Source organism: Vigna unguiculata, unplaced genomic scaffold (genome assembly GCF_037176805.1).
Source record: "Vigna unguiculata cultivar grain cowpea cultivar isolate G323 ecotype 2 unplaced genomic scaffold, ASM3717680v1 ptg000146l, whole genome shotgun sequence".
NCBI classification, from domain to species: domain Eukaryota; kingdom Viridiplantae; phylum Streptophyta; class Magnoliopsida; order Fabales; family Fabaceae; genus Vigna; species Vigna unguiculata.
In genome coordinates this window covers 66702-72500 of record NW_028196788.1, presented here as the reverse complement: position 1 = coordinate 72500, position 5799 = coordinate 66702, and the positions used below count along the sequence as shown (strand labels likewise).

Here is a 5799-nt window from a genome sequence, read left to right as displayed (position 1 = left end):
CTAAATAAGAACTTGCCAAGCCGTGAGTATACCATGAAGTTACAAAGGTCGTACCTGTAAACCAACCCCCCAAGGCGAAATAGGCGCAAGGAAAGAGTAATAGACCGGACCAACCCACAAAAACGAAACGGTCCCTCCGCAACCAGTCATCCATAATATCAAATAAATCATTTTCATCTTTGGTAAATTTACCAAGAGCTATAGTCATAGCGATCCTCCTATTCAACTACTTCAACCATTTCCCAACACCTCATAGAGCATTTTCAGAGATGGGACGGACCTTGATCATTTATCTCTATTCATTTCTCTCTCTATATATATATAGAATATATAAGTATACTTTCCCTTGTTTTCTAATCGGTTTCGAATAAAAAATCATTTATGGGTCTATTGATATCTAGGGCAAATCCATGAACTCGATGTGGTTATTCCTTATCTATTCTTAAAAATCTTCCAAGTCATCAATCATAAAATCTGCTATGACTCCAAAATCCGATAGAAATTTTTTTTTCAGAACTGTTCAAGAAACAAATGATCCCCTGTTTCACTTCTTATACCTAGCGGATCTTCAGACATATTTCTCTCCTTTCATCAAAGAAACTTATTCTTGAAGTTTGGTTGTGAATTGACTTCTATTTTGTCTAGGAAACTACTGTAGGATCATAGGTTTTCTAAATTTCTATTTCATTTACAGTTTTTTCTTTAGTATTTCATTTTTTTTTATAAATACTATAATAAAAAGAAAAAACTGTAAATGAAAGTTTTTGTCTCATATATATGAATTGCTGGAAAAATATCGTACACATCGATATGAAAAGAAACTATTTGATATGTGAAGACATAATTTAATGTATTTTTCTATTATTTCTATAAGATTCTATCTAATCTTATAGAAATAATAGAAATTTATGGAAAAAAATATGTTTCATTTTAATTTTAAAAAAACTTGTTTGGTGGAACTTGAAATTCGTATTAAGGCCCTTCTGAGTAAAGAAAAGGCATAACCTTTTTTCTTAGTTCAGAAACAAGAAGATTTCATTGGAAATATTCAGAGATTCTTAGGGAGTCTAAACGAAAAAAGTCTTAAAAAGAAAAAAAATTGTTCGAATTGAATCTTTATCAAATTTGAATATCAGAATAGTAGATATAAATATAATTCAACGGGTTAGGTCCACTTACTTTTTTTTATTTTTCCATTATTGAATTTTACACTTTTTCTTTTTTATTACAAATAGAAACTTTTTCAAAATATCAAGAATCTTTTTATTCTTCCTTCAAATAGAAAGACTATTGCTTTTGAAAAAAAAAGTAAAAAGCCCCTTATCGGATTTGAACCGATGACTTACGCCTTACCATGGCGTTACTCTACCACTGAGTTAAAAGGGCCCTTTTTCTTTCTTTCAATTTCTAAATAAGGAACTAGCATGACTAGTACATATATTTGTTACTGTGTATACTTATTCTATAAATTTATATAAATTATTTCTATAAATTTATATAAATTATATAAATTAAATGATATAAATGGGATTAGAATACATGTACATCAATATCTATTATTTGTATAATGACTCATCAAAGAACAAAAAATTGGATTTACCTAGTGAATAGAATATAGTTAAAAAAAAGAATTGATTAAGATTGGATTTGATCCATATCAAATATATTATTTCAAAATGGATTCTTGAAGTCATTCTAATCATAACACTAAATTCTTTTTATTGATACATAAATGTACTCACAAAATAAAATATTTCATCGAAACATTGATAAAATCGAATCATTGATAAAATGGATTCAATATGTTCTGTCCCTAAACCAAATTTTTATTTTTTTATTGAAAAATTCTATTTTCCAAAGTTTTTTTTCTTAGTATTAGATATAAATCTACCTATCGAATCTTAGTATTAGTAATAAATGATAGAAATGAAGTTTTAACCTCTCGTCCTTTGCAACAAACGAATCATTCCTGTGAAGAATTTTCTCTTTATTGGAACATTACTTCTTTTTTTTTCTTATTATGACTGGAATAAAAAAATTTAGAAATATAAATGATTAATAAAAAATTTCTATGGAATTATGAAAGAACGAAAAATATTTTTTTTTATCGAATCATATCATTATATTGACAATTGCAAAAAACTGTTCATACTATGAACGTAGTATAATGGCGGTCGGGCAAGTATGCCCCCATCGTCTAGTGGTTCAGGACATCTCTCTTTCAAGGAGGCAGCGGGGATTCGACTTCCCCTGGGGGTAGGGTGTTACGAAAGGAAGTTGATCAAAAATTTTCAATAAAAACTGAAATGTATTCTTCCTATTGTGCTGGGTCGATGCCCGAGCGGTTAATGGGGACGGACTGTAAATTCGTTGGCAATATGTCTACGCTGGTTCAAATCCAGCTCGGCCCAAGAATTTGCCGATCCACTATGAAATTCTATAACCCATTTATAGTTCTCTGGAAATGACTGATGTGCTATGATACGGAAGAATCAAAATATTAAACATATCTAAGGTTATTTCTTTTTTTTCTGTATTCCATATTTCTTTCCACAAATTCAAAATCTTGTTAATAATCGGTATTCATGTCAAGATCTGTAAGTAGAAAATATAAGGAAAAATTGAAAAAAAAAATATTTTTTTTTCATTGATTCAATTTTCAATCGATTTGTTAATAGAATAAGAATAAGAAACGGATTACGAGTAATTTGTGTCGATCTCACTAAAGTGGATATCGATATACATATCAATATATAAAAAAATGCGCTTTTTTCATTTACAACAAAAAGGTTCGAATCCGAAATAGAAAAAGAAAAGGTTTGACAGAAACGGTCCGTAAAAATATTTATACAGTACACCCCTTTCCCTGGGATTGTAGTTCAATTGGTCAGAGCACCGCCCTGTCAAGGCGGAAGCTGCGGGTTCGAGCCCCGTCAATCCCGTTGGATATAAATCCAAAAAAATAAAAAATAAATTCCTTTTTTGTGTATTTGTAGGGAATCAAATTGATAAACAAAATTTTATTTGGGGCCCCCCCCTGCTTTTTCATTTGTTTCGCCGAAAAAGGAAGGAAAGGGATTTTGGACTTTCATCAAGAATAAATGTTTTTTTGTTTTATTTAGTATGGATAAAAGATCTTCCTATGTTATACTATTTCATGAGTTGATTTGATAGCTCAGATTTTGTGATTCATGATATTGATCCGATTTGATATCATTGAAATCCAATTTATACCATTGTTGAAAGATTGAACATTTCTATGGGATTAAATCCCGAATTTTTTTTTTAGAAATTTAAGAGAAATAGAACATAATAAAGATTATGGAAGTAAATATTCTCGCATTTATTGCTACTGCACTGTTATATTCTAGTTCCTACTGCTTTTTTACTTATAATTTATGTAAAAACGGTAAGTAAAAGTGACTAATTTCACTGAAATATGATTTCTTCATTTTTATGAATGATTTAAAAAAATGATCGTACAATCAGCGTAATCCAGATAGTAGAAATCAATTTGATTTCTACTATCTGAGAATTGCGTCCAATTTTTTTTTTCAGATTCTTTTTACAAACAATTCCGGTATCTTAGGAAAAAAAGGGGGTAAAAAAACAGGAATGGTTATTACACGGTCCGCCATTTTCCATATATATATATATCTATATAACCAGGTTAAGCGTCAGTTCATCGAAATAGAAATTTTAAGAAAAATTTGATTGGAATAGGAATCCATTTCTTCTTCTTTTTGATTCCCTTGTTTTTCTCAAAATAGGAATATGGGAATAATGAAAATATTTGTTTGATTGAAAGAGTATTTTCAATTCCTATAAGATACATAGAATACATTACACTACTAAAATATAATAGAATCAAGATAGATTTTCTATTTGAACTCAATTAATTAGTATTAGTTTAAATGAAATATTTTCATTCAATAGTTTCGAAATTCAAAAATTCAGGTAGAAATCAACAAGGTTACTTGGATCCCTTAACTCAATTTTTAGTATCCCTATAGCCCACTTCTTCCCCATACTACGAGGGAAAGGGAAAATGAAAAAACTACCATTAAAGCAGCCCAAGCAATACTTACTATATCCATGTAAATTTTGTCTCCTATCTCTATAAATATGAAGGAACTATTTCATTATTTTTTCAAATTTTTTATTCTATTCTTTTTTTTGTATTATTCGCTAAAAATACTATACTATAATAGTGGAATTGCTATTACAGAGTCAAAAAAAGGATTCTGGGCTAACATCATTCACGAAAAACAAGAATTCATTCTATTTATTAGTTATTAGAACATCTAAAAAGTTTTTTTTGATTATTTTTAGTAAAATCATAAAACATTAAACATAAAAAAATTATAGGAAGTTATAAGTCAATGAATGTTACTACCAGGTGGGAATATTAAGATTTCTCTTTTATCATTTCCTTAAGGATTTCATAAAAAAAGAATCAAGACAGATTCATTTGCATACTTATACTCTTCTTTCTATTTGAAATAGTCCCTTAAATGTCTCCCAATTCGTTCTCTAAAATAATTAAAAAAACTTTTTTTCTTTTCTATTCGATTTTAGAATCAAAACTTTTTAATTTTATTAGAATATAGAATATGAAAATCTAAAGAATACTTTTTTTGAATATTACGAAAGCGAATTAGCTAAATTAAAGCTATTAAATAGAATTGATCTAAATAAATAATATTGATAAAATGTGGAAGCACTCATAAACTTTAAATTAGTCTGTATAGAAGGTTTTTCTTCTGCCTTTTCTCTACCTAAAAATGGACTTTCCTATCCGACTTATTCTTAATCCAATCTAATAAAAGACCCAGTCAGGAGACAGACACTACAATAGTTGTGTAGTGAACGAACTATCATTTCTAAATTTATGGATTCCTTTTCACTACTAGAATCTTTCCTTGAATTCGAGACAAAAATATTTACAACATTTTTTAAGCTACTGATGCTTATAATTTCGAATCAAACGCAATTCTCAAGACTCCTTTTCCCTCGCTTGCTTCTGTTGGAAAAAAAGTTTTCTAAAAAAACGTAATATAATCTTTCATTTACAGTTTCTTATCGATCAGGCGACACCCGGATTTGAACTGGGGAAAAAGGATTTGCAGTCCCCCGCCTTACCACTCGGCCATGCCGCCAATAAAAATATAGATATGAAGTTTTTGAGAATACTCCCCCCTTTTCTTTCTATTGAAAAATTGAAAAACAATCTTGAGACAAATCGCAACCGTTAACTATTCTTTTATGAATTATTCTTGAATATTTGAATAGAAATTTTTTTTTCTTAATGAGATCAGAAAATAAAAATTGATACATAACCAATCAATATTGCTTTTTTTTTTAACTTTGTTCATTCTAATTATAACAGCAACTTTCAATATATGTAAACCCTAGAATATCAATTTGATCTGTTACACAGATATTATCTAATCGAGTATCTTATCCATATCTATATAGATATAGAATACCAATACTATACGGTATTTTCAAGAAATTATCGTGCTTATTCTTTTTTTACAATTTTCAATAGAAAATTTGTAAAAATTCACACAACATGTTATGTGTTTGTTATCCTGAACAAATATGACTGCAATAAAGTTAGAGACAGATCTATAGCTGCAGTTAAATATATGCATGTTTCAAAAATACAAGCCTTATTACATTACACATAACATACTCTAATCATATTCTCCCCAATTCTCTCCAAAATACTTCACTTCAAAATATATCTTTTCTTGACAATTTCGAATGGATTTTTTTTTGTATCCAATTGAATTT

The 5799-nt window shown here is 28.7% G+C and overlaps 4 non-coding genes across 4 annotated transcripts; 2 read left to right on the top strand and 2 right to left on the bottom strand.

Annotated features, from left to right (window-relative positions):
- Window positions 1-1314: 1314 nt before the first annotated feature.
- On the bottom strand, window positions 1315-1386 carry TRNAT-GGU (transfer RNA threonine (anticodon GGU)). The gene has a single exon. It is a non-coding gene; the product is annotated as a tRNA-Thr (tRNA).
- A 941-nt stretch (window positions 1387-2327) lies between these two features.
- On the top strand, window positions 2328-2411 carry TRNAY-GUA (transfer RNA tyrosine (anticodon GUA)). Its single transcript has one exon. It is a non-coding gene; the product is annotated as a tRNA-Tyr (tRNA).
- A 457-nt stretch (window positions 2412-2868) lies between these two features.
- TRNAD-GUC (transfer RNA aspartic acid (anticodon GUC)) lies at window positions 2869-2942 on the top strand. The gene has a single exon. It is a non-coding gene; the product is annotated as a tRNA-Asp (tRNA).
- Window positions 2943-5088: 2146 nt separating this feature from the next.
- TRNAC-GCA (transfer RNA cysteine (anticodon GCA)) lies at window positions 5089-5159 on the bottom strand. Its single transcript has one exon. It is a non-coding gene; the product is annotated as a tRNA-Cys (tRNA).
- Window positions 5160-5799: the final 640 nt, after the last annotated feature.